The sequence below is a fragment of the Halichoerus grypus genome, chromosome 11, assembly GCF_964656455.1.
Source record: "Halichoerus grypus chromosome 11, mHalGry1.hap1.1, whole genome shotgun sequence".
NCBI classification, from domain to species: domain Eukaryota; kingdom Metazoa; phylum Chordata; class Mammalia; order Carnivora; family Phocidae; genus Halichoerus; species Halichoerus grypus.
This window is the reverse complement of record NC_135722.1, coordinates 101,522,720-101,542,234: the sequence shown is the minus strand read 5'-3', so window position 1 is coordinate 101,542,234 and position 19,515 is coordinate 101,522,720. Positions and strand designations below refer to the sequence as shown.

At 40.1% G+C, this 19,515-nt stretch overlaps 1 protein-coding gene across 1 annotated transcript in view; it reads right to left on the bottom strand.

Annotated features, from left to right (window-relative positions):
- Positions 1-19,515, bottom strand: part of TMPRSS5 (transmembrane serine protease 5) — a 70,656-nt gene that overhangs the window by 1,799 nt on the left and 49,342 nt on the right. The gene's annotated exons all lie outside the window — the stretch shown is intronic.

Sequence of the window (19,515 nt, the reverse complement as noted above, 5' to 3'; positions counted from 1 at the left end):
TGAAGAAAAGAAAGAAAGAAATCTTAAAAAGGGTTGTGTTGAAGTAAAAATAACCAAGGGTTTTCTAGGATTAAAAAAAAGATGAAAAACACACAGGCTCATGGGGTGTCTAATGAGTAAGACACGAGAAAACTCATGCCTAGACACATTAGAAGAACATTTAAAAACACAAAGACAAAGGCAAAACTCTAAAGGCTGCCAAAGAAAAAGAGATGATCCTTCATGAAGGAAGGAGAATATCAACATCCCATTTCTGTTCAACAGTTACAACAGAGGCCAAAAGAAGACACATAATATTTTCAAAGTGTTAATGAACTTCAAACCAAGGATCTACATTCAACAGAACTAAAGATTTAAATATGCCATAAAAATAACCTCAGGCATAAAAGGCCCAAAGAAGTTAACACGTGAAACTCTCTTTGAAACAAAATTCTCTCTTACGGAAGGTACTCCAGTTGGAAGAGATAAATCCATGAGACCGCTGTGAGATAAAAATGAAATGAGAGTCGATAAATAACTTAGAAAAGTTAATTCTAATATTAAAAAGTAGAGGGAGAAAGAGAGATAAAGAGACTGAGAGAGAAAGAGAGAGAAAATATCAAAAATATTCATAACCACCTGGAAATAAACTCTGGGCAACACCAACACAACTAGTGAGCAGTGGATGAAAAATAGTTGTTGTAGAGGGTATCCAGTGCAAAGTGAGAGCATACTTATTTTGTTATAGAGAAACATATAAATACTGATAGAGAATTGATGAGAAAAAAATAAACATAAATATGATTTTTAATAAGTTTAATATAACCACCAAAAAGCATAAAAATAGAATTCAAGATTTTCAAACCAGCAGAAGAAAATCATATCCAATCAAAGACAAGAAAAGAAAAAAAGCAAAGAGAGAAAAGTAAAATATAGTAAGTATAAATTAGAAATAAGGAGTGAAATAAATACTAACATAAAATTAATTACATAATTTGTATTATGGATTGAATTGTGTCCCCACCTCCCAAAAGAGACACATTGAAGTTTTAAACCCCAGTACCTCAGAATGTATCCTTATTTGGACATAGGGTTGTTTCAGATGTAATCAGCTAAATGAAGATGAGGTCGGACTGGAATAGGGTGGGAACCTAATTCAGTATAACTGGTGTCCTTATAAGAACACAGCCATGAGAAGACAGAAAGGCAGGGAGAAGGCCATATGACAGAGACTGGAATTACCCAACAGCAAGCCAAGAAATGCCACAGATTGCCGGCAAACTACTAGAAGCTAGGAAGAGACAGAGAAGGATTCTCCTATACTTTTCAGAGGGAGTGTGGTCCTGCTGACGCCTTGATTTCAGGCCTCTGGCCACCAGAACCATGGGAGACTATACATCTCTGTTGTTTTAAGCACCAGTTTGTGGTATTTTGTTAATGGCAGCCCTAGGAAATTAATACAATTTGTAGATTAAACTCACCAATCAGAAGACAGAGACTCACAGATTGGGGTAGTTTTTATTGGATAAGTAATATTTAGCAATGTTTTCTAAAAAGAATATTCATAAACCAAAAGGTGACAGGAGAGCTACAAATAAAAGGACTGAAAGGGAAATGAGGCAATTTTGAACCAAATAAAACTGGGGACTGAATTTAATATCAAATAACTGAATTCAAAACAAAAGAAAAGTCATAAAGAGGGATGTTTTTTAAACAAAACAAAATCAGAAAGCTATAACAATTTTGAACATACATGTCCTTAAAGACACAGCTTCAAGATATAAAATGCAACCACATAACTATAGAGAAACACATAAAAATTATAATTAGAAACTTTTGTGCAACCATCTAAGAAATTGAGAGAATGAGCAGACAAATAATAAGCAATGACAGAGGATATTCAAATGACACGATTCACACACTTGAAATAATAATTATATGGGAAGGGAGAAGAACTTTACAAAACTGATAAACAAGTGGGAAAAACACATTTTTTTAAAGCACCCATTGAACATTTAAATAATTCATTATTTACCAGATCAGAAAGGAGCCTCAACACAGCCATCAAAAATCAACATTATACACAATATTATCTTAAGACAATGGATTAAAGTGATAAATTATCAACAAAATACATGTAAAGCCTTGTACACCTGGAAAGTAAATGGCATAATCCTCAATAACCCTTGGGTTAATAAGAAAATATAGAGAGATTGTAAAATACTTGGAAATGAATGATAATGAGAAAAGTGCATGACAGAATTTGAGGCAGCTAAAACAGCCTTAAGAATAAAATTTATAGCTCTGAACACATTTATCAGAAACAAATAACAATTAAAAACAAATGAGCTAAGGTTTTAACTCAAGAGTTTAGAGAATGAACAATAGAACAAATAAAAAAAAAAAATAAGAAGAAAGAAAAAAGTTCAGGGCAGAATTAAATAAACAAGTAGACCAAAGCAGTGGTAACAATTACAAAATAAATGAGAACCAAGCCAGAAGCTGGACCTTTGAAAAGATTGCTAAGATACACTAACCTCCATCAAAAGCTGATAAGGTGAAAAAAGACACGGGTCTACAAAATTCAGAATAAAAAAAGGAAAATACTTATAGACACCAAAGAGTTTAAAATAATCATCAAAGAGTACTATGGATAGCTATTCACTAGTAAAATAAAAGTAAAGGTAAAATATATTAAAAACATTAAAATATTTAAAATTTTAGAAAAATATAAAATATAAAACTGGCCCAAGAAAAATTAGGAACTTTGAGGGGTGCCTGGGTGGCTCAGTCGTTAAGCGTCTGCCTTCGGCTCAGGTCATGATCCCGGGGTCCTGGGATTGAGCGCCGCATCGGGCTCCCTGCTCAGCGGGAAGCCTGCTTCTCCCTTTCCCACTCCCCCTGCTTGTGTTCCCTCTCTCGCTGTGTCTCTCTCTGTCAAATAAATAAAATCTTAAAAAAAGAAAAATTAGGAACTTTGAACAAATCAGCAGCAAATAAAGAAACTGAAATGATTAACAAGAACAACAAAAAAATACCTACCCCTATCACTAGGAGGAAAAAAGGCCTTAGGCCAGCTGGTTTTACAGATGATAGCTGAAAAAAACAAGGTACTTCCATCTGGAACAATTTGCTTCAGAAAGTGGAGAAAGAGTAAAAGCTTCCCAACTTACCCTGTTAGATTAGTTTTGGATTAATTCCAAACCCTAATAAAAATAGAAGAAATAACAGAACAGGTCTTTTGCAGTTATAGATCCCAAAATCTTAAATAAAATATAAGCCAACCAAATTCAACAAAATATAAAAAAGTAATAGATCAAAATTAAATAAGGTTTATCCCCATAATGTAAAGATCATTTGACACCAGAAATCACTGGATATAATCCACACACTAGACTGAAGGAGAAAAATCAAATGATTTCTCAATAGATTAAAAAAAATTTGATTAGAATTCTGCATATATTTATGATAGAAACCCTCAGAAAAAATAAGAGGGAACTCCCGTAACTTAATAAAGGATCTATACCCAAAATATACAGCAAATAATATACTTAATGGAGAAGATTAGATTAGGCATGGTGTTCATTATCACCATTTCCGGGTATCCTGGCTAATGCTGCATAACAGCCCAACAATGAGAAGTTGTACGAATTGAATGGGAAGTGATAAAACTGCTATTATTTGCAAATTATATGCTCATTTATAAGGAATACCAAACTATAAAATCTAATAAGAGTTCAACAAGGAGGCTGGATACAAAATCAATCTACGAAAATTAGTAGCATTTCTGCAGACCTATAACAACTATCTAGAAATGGGGTGGGGGGGAAAGACGTGATTCACAGCAGTAATGAAATCTATAATGTAGCTAGGAAATAAGCTAATAAAGAATGCACATTCTTCTAAGGCATAAGTTTAAAATGCTATTAAATTTTTTAAAGCTTATTTAAAAAATGCAAAGAAGATGACTCAATGGAGAGCTCTATTTTTTCCCAAATTAATCTATAAAATCAATGCAATCCAATTAAAATGCCAGTTGAATTTTTGGAGGAACTTGACAAATAATTCTACACTTTATTTGGAAAAATAAGGATGTCAGCTAGCAAAAATCAACTTAAAAGCACAGTACTCCAAATCACTGGTCATTAGGGAAGAGCAAACAAAATCATAAAGAGATGCCAGGTGTCAGCCATTAGGATGGCTATCATAAAAACACCAGAAAACAACAGTGTTGGCCAGGATGTGGAGATATTGAAGCCCTGATGCATTTCTGGTGGAAATGTAAAATGTATAGCTGCTGTGGAAAACATTTTGGCAGTTCTTCAAAAAGTGAAATAGAGAATTACCATATGATCCCACCATTTCACTTCTAGGTATACACCCAAGAGAACTGAAAGAACAGATATTCGTACACCCATGTTTACTGCAACATTATTTATAATGGTAAAAAGGTGGAAACAACCCAGGTGTATATCACAAACAACTAAATGAAATGTGATAAGTGCATACAGTGGAATCTTAGCCATAAAATAGAAGCAAATTCTGACACATGCTAGAACACGGATGAACCTTAAAGACATCGTGCTAAGTGAAATAAGTCCATCACAAAATGACAAATACTGTATGATTCCACTTAGAGGGGGTTCCTAAAATAGGCAAATTTCTAGAGACAGAAAGTAGACAAGAAGTTACCAGGGCCTGGGGGGAAGAGGGAATGGGGAGTTATTGTTTAATGGGTGCAGAGTTTCTGTTTGGGATGATGAAAAAGTTCTGGAAATAGGCAGTGGTGATAATTACACAACACAAAAGGACTTCATGGCACAAAATCATACACTTAAAAATTGTTAAAATGGTAAATTTTACGTTATGCATATTTTACTACAATAAAAAATACAATAGAAAAAATGACCAATACACAACAGTAAAAGAAAATATAAAATCCATAGGATTAAATAAATGAAAACTCAGCTGATGTACATGATGATAAGTATAAAATATGGCTGGAAGATATTAAAGACCTGAATGTTTTGAGAGATACGGCAACATACCATTTTCCTGAATGTGGGAGTTCAATATTGCCAAGATGTCCAACTTTGCCAAGTAAATCTATAAATTCATTGCAATTCAGATTAAATTGTGCTGTTTCTGGAAACATGCTCACATATATACATACTTACACATTATGCACACCTTTGTATCTAGGTGTGTACAGAAACTCTAGAGAACAAAAGGAAAAAGATACTCTTACTCAGCCTATCATCTTAATCCAATCTGTCAAAATCCTTTTCCAGTTTGGGAATCAAAACAGAAACAAACAAAAACCTGCCCAAGGCTGACTAGAGGAGCAGAATCCATTTCACCGTGCATCTCTTTTCTGGAAAAAGAAGCCTCCTTCTATTGCCCAAAAGAAATGTCCTCAAGATACCAAAGTGGGCAGATCCGCCTTTGGTCCAATGGATACCCTATGAGTCTGTGGACAGACAAACCTCTGCTCCCTCATCTTAGGACGCTCTAAGAACAGAGTGAAGTGGTAAGAAATGGAACAGAGACCCTGCTAAACTTATTGGAAAGGCAGGAAGGACCTCTTTCCAAATGTCTATGTGGTAGAGGATCCATTCTCACACCTGGAGGGACCTAGACTCCCCTGCAGTCCTGGTAAACAGAATTTCGGGACAAGAGAAGCCCTGTACTGAGAGGAACCGCTCTGTGCTGAGTGACTGCTCCAGCCCGAGCAAAATCAGGAAAAGAAGGAAACTCAACTGCGCTCTATCTCCTAACACGTTTTCTCCTTGCTCTCCTCCGTCCTGCCATGCTGTGTCCTTCCCTCACTCATCCGCCCACTTAGCAAAGACTTGTGGAGCTCTTCCTGGGTGCCAGGCACTAGGTCAGGCTCAGGGCTCTGAGGAAAGCAAGGATTTAGGCACCGACCCAAAGCCCTGGGTGTGTAAACTGCGTCTTCTGCTAACTTCTTTCACGAGGATTTGTGTTTTAAGAGCCCTCGGAGAGAAGGCAATGTTTGACCCAAAAGTTATCACTTCTCTAATAGAGGATTTTAAGACATTGCTATCTACTGGGAAAGAGAAAATACTTTGGCCAGCAAAAACTTTTCCACTATTCCTCAAATCAACAATAGCTAGCATTGCAGCTCAGAACAGTGTTTCCCCAGGACATTTCCTCATTCCATTTTGTGGTGAAATTCCCTAGGTAGCAGTGATTTCCACCGTGGGACGTGCCAGAAAAGAATATGAAAGCTTCTAACTCTTTAGAACTATCACAGCCTATAAATTTCCTATCTTGTGTATAAGCTCTGTAACATATATAGTAGTACAAATGTACACGCATAGAATTCATGAATGAATACATAAGCAAAAACTGGAGTGTGTGCTCAAAAATGTATTACTGATCGGAAAGCATGAACAAAAATTGTGGATCCCTGATGTTACAAGCAGTCCAGTCTATTATACCTAAAACCCATTTTGGCAGGCACAGTCTTGGCAGGTGCCTGGGACATTAAGGTGTATGTCCCCAGAATAAGGCGCAGCTCAGTTAACTCTGGGTCATTTCATCCCAGTCCCACAGACAGAGGGAAATTCCGGTAGAACAATAAGGGAAATGAGGGAGTCAGAAACATAGACTGGAGGGAGAATTGGCTCTTCCAGGTCACTGGCTTGATCATGGGCAACATCCCAGGATCTAAAAATAGAAGAACCATCTGCAGTTTGCCTCCTGGAGCTGGGACTTGGACAAGCCCCAGGATAGGCCCTCATAGACTGGTGGCCATGATGACAGCAGATAATGGTCAGGAGCCAAAGCAAAGATGCTTCCAAAACCAGGACCCTCACGGTAAAACTAGAGAACCAGGAAGAGGCAGGGACATTAGCTCTGTAATCAGAAAGCTGGCTCTTGTTTCTGGTCCAGATTCTGGTAGCAGTGTAGGGAAGGGAAAGGAGAAGTCTGGAAGAGAAGTTCAGAAGTCAGATGGAGTCTTCATTCTTAAGTCTACATACCATATGATTCCAATTATTAGACATTCTGGAAAGGACAAAACTACAGAGATGGTAAAAATAAATAAATAAATAAATAAATAAATAAGTAGTTGCCAGTAGTTGGGGTGGGGAGGGATGAATAGGCCGAGCACAGAGGACTTTTAGGGCAATGAAAATGTTGTACATGATACTCTAATGATGGATATGTGTCATTATTATACATTTGTCCAAACCCACAGAATGTACACCACCAATTGTGATATGTCAGTGTAGGTTTATCAGTTGTAAAAAAAGGTACTCTCTGGTGAGGGATATTGATAATGGAGGATGCTCTGCATGAGTGGGGGTACCTTCCCCTCAATTCTGCCATGAACCTAAAACTGATCCAAAAAATAAAGTCTTAAAAAAATAAAGGCCCTTGTAGTCCTGAATTTGAATTGGAAGTATCAGTATTAACTAATGATACGGGTTTTTAAAAAAATTTTTTTCTAGGGGCGCCTGGGTGGCTCAGTCATTAAGCATCTGCCTTTGGCTCAGGTCATGGTCCCAGGGTCCTGGGATCGAATCCCGCATTGGGCTCCCTGCTCCACGGGAAGCCTGCTTCCCCTCTCCCACTCCCCCCTGCTTGTGTTCCTGCTCTTGCTATCTCTCTCTGTCAAATAAATAAATAAAATCTTTAAAAAAAAATATTTTCTAGCTTTGCCCACTGAAAAGACCTAAAAACGATGGCTAAGTCTATAGCAATGAGCACCCCTAGAACTAGATTATAATCTTGAAAGTCATTTCCCACTAAGATGAACCAGGGCTCCAAGGAGAAATAGTTGATTCTAGGTGTTAGACAGAAAATTTACAAGATGAGCTTAGGATATCTTATCATACCAGAAATCTATCAAAGACAACTGGGGCCATGTCTAGAACACTCAGGAGCCAAACTGAAGAGGCTCTAATGGGCCAAAGATGGAAAAATCTGAGCATCAGTAAGAGTAACTATAATTATTTAAACACATTAAATAGGTTTAAAGCCATGAGTTCACAATGCTACATTTTAAAAAAAAACCTCACAGGTTGATTATCTTTGGAGAATGCTAAGAAACCAACTCATTATCTGAAAACTGGCAAATAAAAAAAAGTCAAGGGGCGCCTGGATGGCTCAGTTATTAAGCATCTGCCTTCAGCTCAGGTCATGATCCCAAGGTCCTGGGGTCGAGCCCTATATTGGGCTCCCTGCTCAGTGGGAAGCCTGCTTCTCCCTCTCCCACTCCCCCTGCTTGAGTTCCCTCTCTTGCTGTGTCTCTCTCTGTCAAATAAATAAATAAAATCTTTAAAAATAAATAAATAAATAAATTTAAAAACTCAAGATCTATCTTACCTTTTTAAATCAACTATCTCAAGAAAAGCAAATAATTGAAAAGGGTAAGTTTCTTTTTCAGGTATATGGCAGCTAATGAATGAAAAAGGCATGCTAGAATTAGAATATCATGAATTTGCACCGTCCAGGGAGAGAATGGATCCCGCCCATGGTAGCTCCATCCAGTATGGTAGCCAGGAGCCACACGGGGCTCTTGAGCACTTGAAATGTGGCAAGTTTGAATTGGGATGTGCTTTAAGCATAAGATCCACACTGAATTTCAAAGACTTCATATTAAAAAAGAATGTAAAATAATTTTTAGAAATTTTTATACTGATTTCATGTTGAAATGATAATATTTGAAATATATTGAATTAAATAAAATATATTATTAAGATTAACTTTACCTGCTTCTTTTTACCTTTTTAATTATAGCTACTAGAAAATTTAAAATTACTTATTTGGCTTGAATTATATTTTATATATAACTGTATTTCATATATGATATATATATTATATTGGTAGGACAGATCGCAGCAATACCCCCCAATACAATAAGCACTAAGAATACAAAACAACAGCTAACCAGATGCTATATGCCTTCTGATAAAAGTATACATCACCTAGGATGTATCCTTACTTAAAAATATTGACCCTGGGGGCACCTGACTGGCTTGGTCGGTAGGGCATGAGACTCTTGATCTCAGGGCCATGAGTTCAAGCCCCACACTGGGTGTGGAGCCTACTTTAAAAAAAAAAAAAAAGCTGACTCTGAATCTGACAAAGACTTTATATTTAGCTACTAAATTCAGTAGATATAGGTGGCAGAGAGACAAGGTAAATGACACCATGAGCATGCAATCAACAAAATCCTGAAAATAGGAAACTAACTCTACAAACAAATTGCCCTGTTTGGACAACAGATAAATTGCAGAAGAGGGAAAAAGAGGAAGAGGAAACCAAGCAATGAAAAGAGATTTTAAAACATATCAACTAATTGCAAGGTGTGGACCTTATTTGGATCTTGATTTGAAAGAACCGTGATTATAAATAAATAAGGATACAGTAGGATTGATTCAAACACTAACTGGATATCTGGTTACATGAAGGAATTATTCATAATTTAGGTAATGGTATTACAGTTATTTTTACAGATTGCTCATCCTGTAAAGATACAAACAGAGTATTTATGAATAAAATGGTAACATCTCTAGGATTTGCTTGGAAACAATCTAGGGATGGAGCCATAGGAGTGGTGATATTATGAAATGAGACTGGCTATAAGTTAATTATTGGTAAAGCAAGATGATGGGCCTGTGGCTGCTTGTGATATTATTCTACTTTTGTATACGTTTGAAATTTCCCATAATAAAAAGATTTTTTTAAATGCTAAATGTGAGGGGTGCCTGGGTGGCTCAGTTGTTGGGCATCTGCCTTCGGCTCAGGTCATGATCCCAGGGTCCTAGGATCGAGCCCTGCATGGGGCTCCCTGCTCAGTGGGGAGTCTGCTTCTCCCTCTGCCTGCCACTCCCCCTGCTTGTGCACTCTCTCTGTCTGTCTCCCTGACAAATAAATAAATAAATAAAATCTTAAAAAAAAAAGAATGTAAAAAAATGCTAAATGTGATAGCACTCATTATTAAAAGTAGAAAATCAGAGGAAAAAAATCAATAAGTTTACCATTACCATAATTTAATATGAACAGGGTTAATGATTTATTGTACTTCCTTCCGTTTTTTTTCCTACATCGTTTACATGTATGCCTTTTTTCATTCGGTTTGCTTAATATTTTATTCATTCAGCAAATGGCTGTAGCTGGCAGTAAATATTTATTGAGTGAATGAATGAATTATATATTTTTTTTAAGATTTTTTATTTATTTATTTGAGAGAGAGAGCACATGAGATGGGGGAGGGTCAGAGGGAAAAGCAGACTCCCTGCTGAGCAGGGAGCCCGATGCGGGACTCGATCCAGGGACTCCAGGATCACGACCCGAGCTGAAGGCAGTCGCCCAACCAACTGAGCCACCCAGGCGCCCTGAATGAATTATATTTTTATGCTGCTACATGGTCAGTGCATCTGTCTTTAACAGCTGCCTGATGCTTCCTTAAGTGGATTACCTCATTTGCTCAAGTTCACGACAACAGTTAAGAGCTCAGTCTGTGAAGGCTGACCCGGGTTCAGATCTCAACATGTAACATCATAGCTATGTGACCTGGTGCAAGTTACTTTAACTCATCAAACATTACATTTTCATTTTCTAAAATCAGCATAACAATAGCACTTAACTCAAAAGTTTGCTGCAAGGAGAAAATTAACTAATAGATGTAAAGCACTTGGCCTAGAGCCTGAGAGATGATAAGCACTCAATGTTGTTAATAAAAAATGTTTCCTTTTGGGGCGCCTGGGTGGCTCAGTTGGTTAAGCGACTGCCTTCGGCTCAGGTCATGATCCTGGAGTCCCGGGATCGAGTCCCGCATTGGGCTCCCTGCTCAGCGGGGAGTCTGCTTCTCCCTCTGACCCTCCTCCCTCTCATGCTCTCTGTCTCTCATTGTCTATCTCGCAAATAAATAAAATCTTAAAAAAAAAAAAAAAAAAAATGTTTCCTTTTTCTCTCTTATTCATAACACCAAGGTAAATATCTATATGAATATAATTTCCCCTAAGTTCTGGATTATTTCCTTAGGCTAGAATCCTGGAAAAGAAATGACTAGATCAAACAAAATAAATGAGAACTTGTATGGCACTTGTCACACTTGCCAAATCGCCTTCCCAAAGCAGTGTACCAATTTTCAATGCCATGTGTCTCACCATCCTTGCCAACACTAGGTACCATTACTTTAACGTTAATTTAATAGAAGTCATCTATATTTTAGGAGTTTTGCTTTTTGCAAAGTGTCCAATTTGTAAGAACAGTTAATATGCATACAGTCAATATCATTGTGTTTGGGGGGTTTTACTTCGATTTCCTTTTGGGATAGGTGATTAGGTGACCCAGCTGTGAGAGGAAAACCCGAAGGAGGAATAGGTTTAGGAGGAAGCTTGTAATTTTAGATTTAAGCAAGTTGGGTTTGAGGCACCTGTGGGATTTCTAGATGGAAATGTCCAGGAGAGACTTGGAATTACACTTCTAGAGCTCAAGAGAGAAATCTGGGCTCCAGGTATAAAGTCTGAAGGTATCACCGGGAGCAGTGCAAACTGTGTGTCTAGATGAGATTCCCTAGAAAGTACATTTAGATTGAAGAGAAGCAAATGATAGAACAAACCCCTTACATTCATAACAAACACTTTTAAGCATTTGCAGAATTTCAGACTGCAGTTATCTTAAAAATTGAAGAGGGAGAGAGAAAGAGAGAGGGGTCAAACTCATAACCATGTTCCTTAAGGGGGACAGGGAACTGGGATGGAAAGAAATGAGCCTTCTCAGTAATGTTCTTGTGTGTGTGTGTGTGTGTGTGTGTGTGTGTGTGTGTAAGGAAAATATATCTTTGTATTACTTTCAAAATCAAAAATAAATTTTTTTAAATTGGACAAGTGGATTATAAAACCCACAGGGTTTTATACATGTGGGTCTTACAAACAAAGCAATAAGCTTATTGCATGTGGTCCCAGGAAAGGGGCTCCAGTGACTGCTCAGAAACACAGCACTCAGGAAATACAGTGCATGAAAGATTAATGGGACTCCCAGGCTGAAAGAGTTACAAAGCCCAAAGTTTCTGGACGTTTCAGTCAGAATCTGTCCCAGAACTCAAGACAGAATCCTGGGTTCTGGTGATGGACAAAGTTGACTCAGTTGCCTAAGTCCGGAAGGACCAGGCAACACCCTGTTCAGGCACGTGATGGGTTTTGTTTTTTTAATCTAGGGCCAGGATCAGAAATTCTTCTGCATGCCAACCTTATGAGAGCTTCGCTGCTAGCAAACGTGAGGGGAGAGAATAACCTCTGCTGCCAGCTCGGTGTCAGAGACTCAACCAAGACTTTCATTTAAATCTCGCATCATTGGATGCGGGTATTGTTCATGGCTCTTCACGGAGGAGGAATTGGAGCCTTGGAGCTTCCAGTTACTCACTCAAGTTCACAAAGCCAACAGATGACAGTGCTGGGATTCATACCCAAGTCTCACTAACTCCAGACGCTTATTTGTATACGTTAGGTTATGTCGTATCTCTGTTAGCAAGCACACAAGTACTGACACTGAACGTGACTCAAAAGTGAGTCAAGACGGCACCTGATTGGCTCAGTTGGTTAAGTGTCTGACTCTTGATTTCGGCTCAGGTCATGATCTCAGGGTCGTGGGATGGAGCCCCACATCAGGCTCCCTGCTGGGCACGTAGCCTGCTTGAGTTTCTCCCTCCCTCTCCCTCTGCTCCTCCCCACCTGCATGTGCACGTGCATGCGCGCGCACTCTTTCTTTCTCTCTCTCTCTAAAATAGGAAAGTGAGTTAAGAACATTCACAGTTATTTTTTCTATGTCAGTGATCTTTTAGAATGCCCTGTTTTATGTTTTATTTGGGTGCCTTGCTGCTCAGTGTTCTCCTTGGACCAGCACCATGGGCTTGACCTAGAAGCTTGCTAAAAATGCAGGCTCTTGGGGGCACCTGGGTGGCTCAGTCGTTAAGCGTCTGCCTTCGGCTCAGGTCATGATCCTAGGGTCCTGGGATTGAGCCCCGCGTCGGGCTCCCTGCTCCACGGGAAGCCTCCTTCTCCCTCTCCCACTCCCCCTGCTTGTGTTCCCTCTCTCGCTGTGTCTCTCTCTATCAAATAAATAAATAAAATCTTTAAAAAAAAAAAAAAAATGCAGGCTCTTGGCCCTGACTAAATCAGGATCTCCACTTGGACAAGGTACCCAGGCAATTCTTACACACACTGAAGTTAGCAGGCAGCTTTGGTGCATTGAAACCTGAAGAGTTCAAAATGACCCAACTGATTCACTCAATTGTAAACAACTAAATGTTAACTTATTCACTGATCCAAGCCTCTTAGCATAAATGCTCTGCCCCACTATTCTTCCTATTCTTTCTGTTTATGAATTTTGTGTTAGCTGATTAAATGTTTTAAAAGTTTGGCAAAAACCTAAAGGGAGACCTCATCGGGGTCTGTGGGCTGCAGATCGGAGAGGCAATTCAGGTTTCCGGCCTCCTATTTGAATCTCCAGGGAGTTCTATCTTCTAATGAAGATGCAGAAAGTGAAACCTTCCCACCCTAGTTCTCAAGGCTTCCAGATTCTCTGAGGGTGAGTCTGTCAGCCCCATTTTAGAAGCTGGTAGACCTCATCCAAATCTGTGTGCTCCTCACTATCTCCCAGATCCTTTGCCATAGACTGGCCAAGTGACAGAGTTCTGGTCAATAGGGTACAGGAGAAAGTGATGAGTGCCACTTCCAGACCTGGCCCCCAGCAAATCCCACACCAAATTCCATCTGAGAGCCTGGCAGCACCACAAAATACAAGGAGCCTGGCTGGGCCCAAGTCACTACTTGAAGGGCAGATGCCCAATAGCATAACCCAACCCCATTTATGTTGATGGGCCACTGAGATTCGAGGGTTGTTATAGCAGCTACCGTTATTTAGGATGGCTAGATAGCTCTCCTAACATATCATAGCCAGCTGGAATCCAGCCCAAGGAACCAAGAAGGTGAGATTTTCTGAATATTTGAGACAAGAGTAAGTGAAAGTAATTGCTTGTATATTAGTCAGAGTTACTCTAATGCACAGAATGGACTTCTGCCAGAAAAGAATGTTTAAGGCCACGCTGGCTTTTATACTGTGCTTAAATGAGTTTCTCAACTGGTAAATTAAAGTTCTGCATTACAATAGAGATGAAAATCATAACTGAAGTTAGAGAATTGCCAATGTAATACAACAAGTAATTATTTACAAGGGTTGGGGGGAGGGTAGTAATATATTCAGTACTTAGACACTTCCAGAAACAGCCAAAGATTCGTTTTTTTTTTTTTTTTTCACAAATGCTATTGTTGTTAGAATTAATGGCCCTATTTTATATACTTAACTGGATACAATTGTGCTAAGTTAGAAATCTTATCTCAAGTGGAATATAAAGTAAAAAGCAACCGTTTCTTGAAATAGCAAGAGTGAATATAAAAGGTACTTTTGAGACTTGGATATAGAAAATTACAAAAATCATAATTACATGGAAAGATATTTATTTCTAAGAAAGGAAACTAAATACATATTAGAAGTTGTTTGTGTTATATGAAATTAGATCAAGAGTTTCTGTCCGAATTCACTCTGATTTTTATCAACATTGACGTTATGGTTTGTTTTTTGTTTTTTTTTTTAAAGATTTTATTTATTTATTTGACAGAGAGAGAGAGATAGCGAGAGCACAAACACAAGCAGGGGGAGTGGGAGAGGGAAAAGCAGGCTTCCTGCCAAGCAGGGAGCCCGTTGTGGGACTCGATCCCAGGACCCTGGGATCATGACCTGAGCCGAAGGCAGACGCTTAACGACTGAGCCACCCAGGCGCCCAACATTGACGTTATGTTGAAGGCAATCTGTTAATGTTTTAGTAAGAGTCAAAATATTAAGTGGTTGTCAAAATTGTTTAGCTGTTTGCTTGTAGAATAATTTTTAAACAAAACGGGTTTGTTATCATTTGTTATTTTGTCATGCACCTGCGGACTCAGTGGAGCCCCCTTCAGGAGGGCCCGCGATGAGCAGTTTGGGCTTGATGGTTTTTAGGGCCAGGAATGACAGAAAGCAAAAGTATTTTTGGAGGATAAATCTTTTCATTGAGTGCAGGGTAGATGTATTGGAAAAAATTCAGTCCTTTCTTCCTGAGTAGGTAAAAACCCAGTCCTCCCTCCTGTGTGTCTCCTTCGCACCCACACAACTACCACACTCACAGTACTTCTGACCCCAGATATGTGGGGTGGGGGCGGTAGCGGGGGATGGGGGTGGTTCCCACAAAGCAATTCTCTGTACACCAGCTGAGTGTCCTACAATTTCACTCAATTCTGACACTATCTACCCAGAGACAGCATCAGATCCCACAGGTTAAGGGCTCCGTCCTACAAGACTGCTACTCACCCCACTTCAGATGCCAATCACAAGTTTAGGCTGTCATCTGTTCTTGCAATGGATCAGCTATAAATCAGAGGTTCCCCGGATCCCCCTCCTCAGATTCAATTAATTTGCTAGAGCAGCTCACAGAACTCAGAGAGACACCTCCTTATATTTTACCGCTTTATTAAAGGATATGACAAAGGATTCAGATGAACAGCCAGATGAAGAGATACATAGGGGGCTGAGAGGTCCTGAGAGCAGGAGCTTCTGTCCCTGTGGAGCTGGGGCGCCTCATTCTCCCAGCACGTGGATGTGTTCACCAAACTGGAAGCTCCCTGAACCCCATACTATCGGGATTTTTACAGAGACTTCCTCATGCAGGCACAATCAACTATTACCTTCATTTCCAGCCCCTCTCCCCTCCCTAGAGAATGGGGGACAGGGCTGAAAGTTCCAAGCCTCTAATCATGGCTTGGTCTTTCTGGTGACCAGCCCCCATCCAGGAGCCATCCAGGAGCCCACCCAAAGTCACTTCATTAGAACAAAAGATGCTCCTAGTGCTCTTATCACTTAGGAATTTAGAGGGGTTTGAGGGGCTCTGTGTCAGGAACCAGGGACAGAGATCGACATGTATATTTTCTATTATCTCACAGTAGATGGCGTGAAGAAGAAACTGGAGATGTCACTAAGGCCAGCTTCAGAGATATACAAGGATCCAGAGAGCATGAGGACGAGAACAATAGCAGTGGACTTGGAGAAAGACAGAGGAAAGAAATATGTTGGAAAAAAAAAAGACAGACAGGAAGTGATAGCGGGATAGAGGTAAAGAAGGAGACAAAATATTAAAGTCTTCAACCTGGGTGCCAGGGAGAAGGACAAGCCTGACCGGTGTTGGAAGGGGTTGCGGAATAGGAAGGAAGGTGGTGATGAGATGCTTTGTTCATAAAGGCTGGGATGGCAGGGAGGTCATTTTTGGTCGGAAAGCTATGTTAAAAATCTTATCTCAAGTGGAATATAAAGTAAAAGTGGGAGAAGTGGGAACATAAGCAATGTGTCTGTAAAACAAAGGCCTAGGCCAGCCTGAGAGAAGCTTCCTGGAGACACCTGGAAAGTATTCGTGAAAGAGCCCAGCACCTGGCATCAGGCAGCTCTGCCTCTGAATCCTGGCTCAGCCTTTGTGAGCTGTGTACGCTTAGGCAATTTACTTAACCTTTCTGAACTTCAGTTTCCCCCGCCATAAAATGCGATAAACAGCAGGTCACCAAACAGAAGCTATTCTTTTTTCTTGACCTGTAGGACTATTTCCCAAACTCATCTCAGATATAGCCATTCCTGGGATCACAGGGGAAATCATTTCTTAATCCCCTGTCCTTTGGCCCATCTGTAAAACAAGAATAATAGTGTTTACATCTGTGGTTCTTGAATGTTATGTATGCATCCAAGTCATCTATGGAATATTTTTAAAATATAGATTCCTGCGCTCTCATCCAAGAACTGCTGATTCAGCACTTCTGGGTAAGGATCCATCAGTATCTTTCTAGTCAAGAACAACTGATCCATGTTAAAACCTGCAGTGGCAATTGAACAAAACGATGGCTAGCAACCCACATAGCACAGTTCCTGGCATCCAGTGTTTGCTTATGATATGGCTCTGGTTGCAATGGTGAGATAGATGGTGATGTGAGTGGGAGTGGGATGGGCTGGGGTGGTGATGGGTGATGGTGATGGAGGGTGGGCCACGATGGTGATGGAAGTGGGGAGTGATCGTAGTGACTGGTGGGTGGGGGAATCCAGGTCCTTGGAGGTCCCTGATTCAGCAAGAAGATTCCGACTACCTCTGGTAGAGCATGAGCAACTCTACCATTGTTCCATTGGGAAGAAGTGTTCCTTCTGGCTTCCATCAGGGATTTCTTTCTGGACTGAATCAAAGAAGCAGCAGCTCTTTGGAAACCATATTCTTCTGTCTTGAGAGGTAAGAAATAAAACTGAAACCATGAACTGCAAAACTGTACTATGACTCGCAAAATAGATCAATTGTATGAAACCATGTCTTACGACACAAACTAAGATCAAAATATTTTAACACCAGCTCCTACAGACCCATGGGCTCCATAAGATCATGAAAATGATTTAATAATAATTCCATAAGAACTCAAGTTCCAGAGACAAGGCCACCGACAATTCGCTTATTTGCAAATTCTGACCAATCCTTGCCCAGACCTCTCTTACTAACTTCTCCCCTACAACCACCCTATCACAAGAGCCCACTAACTTCCCGCTCTTCAGCCACTACTGAGATTCTGTCAACATGATGCTCCCCCTCTCTCAGCATGTTGAATAAACCCCATGTTGCAAAAATCACTGTATTTCCCAGGGATTTTTATAAGGGGACTTCGACGAGGAAGGCAGAGACCATGGCCCTTTGCTCTTAGAATGTCAGGTCATTCTATTGAAACAGCCTGTCCAACATCTGGACTCACTGAAAATGGAAAATGGCTCACTGCGGAACAAACACTTTGAAGAATTCAGTGAGTTACTTACTCTCCGTCTGAATCAAACTTCCAGGATGTTGAAATAAATCCTTAAAGTTAAATTTATTTGAGTCTTTTCATACTCAGTTTGCAAAGGGATCTGGGGCCTGGAGGAACCATCAACAGGACACTTACCTCCCCACACTGGGAGCGCTCTGAGCACTTCTTGAAGAGAAAAAGGCCAGTGGAAAATCAGGGGCAACTTAGTTATATCTGCAGAGGCCATTTTTCTAACTAAGGACAAATTTGCAGGTTCCCAAGGACCCAGACATATTTTGGGGGCCACCATTCAACCCCCTATACCTCCTGACATACATTATAAAAGTAAGAGACGTCTGTCATCCATATAAACCTAGGTCTAAATGTATCCCTTAGAGCCCATCTTAAGAAGTCATTTTATTCTTCCCAGCAAAGTTCTTAATTTTACCTACTTAAGAAAACTTTCCAAGTTACCACCAGCAAAAAGGTGTCCTTATCTTTTCTAGAAAAGCCCAGAGCTTCAGAAGCCCAAATGTTAACAGGAAGCAACCCATTTCCTCATCCTGAAAGCCTTGTTCCCCTCCACCTGCCTGGCTGTTCTCCACCAAACCCCATGCTACTATCTGAGACTTGCTTGAAACCACCCTCATCCACCCCATTCGCAACCCCTCAGAGATTCAGTTAGCTTTCTGTTGCCTTCACTACATAGCTGTGAGCCGCTGCTCACTTCAATTCCCATACCACCACCCCCCTCCGTCCACCTCGGTATGGAGGGGGGGAAAGGCAGACAGTTTGATCTTGAAGGTCCCTAAATTCGAGCCACAGAGTTGAAGTTGTTTAGCTGGGAAACCACTGTCTCTCTTGCAAGACCCCCACTCGGCCTCACTTTCTTGCTCAGGGATATCTCATCTTCTTATTCCTACCTGCTGAGTTCTCCGCTCCCCTCTAAAGGACTCAGAGAAGAATTCTTAACTCCTTTACCCAGCTCCTGTTTCCTCACCAATAATTAACTTTATGATTATTTAATGAAGACACACAGGGCATTCTTAGCAAAGTACCACAAAAGCCTGATTCCAAATGTTATTATTTACCCATCACATTACCAGCCAGAAAGTGAGTATGATGACAAAGAACTTTCTATGGGTCTCTGTGCCTTCCCTGTTAGAGGTGGCCAATGGTTCTCAATCAAACACAAAATACTTGGTCATGCTTGATTAAAAAATATATATATGTGCACAATGTGTACACCAAACCAAAAGGACAGAGATAGAAAACAAGTCAACGACTGTTACTATTACAGCTTATATTTTTGCATTCAAAGCCACTGGTTCTTGTGCACTCAGATCACATCATGCCATAATACAATCCATACTGAATTTGGAAAAAAGACAAACCTGTGTGTGATATTTTTTCTACCAGACATCAAGCTCAAACACTAGACTGTTCAGTTCAAAATGAAGCACATGGTAATCCTGCTGCCTGTGGGGGCCGGGGGCCAAAACATAGCCGGTGTGATAGCCTGAAGAGCCTCAAGTCCAGGGGCAAGGCCAGCACTGCGGATTCCAGGGATCAATTGCTTCAAATGACTGCCATCCTAGGATTACCTGCCCTACCTCCCTCGTGGGCTGGCTTTGACATTTCCGCAGTGGACGATCACCTTAGTCTTCAC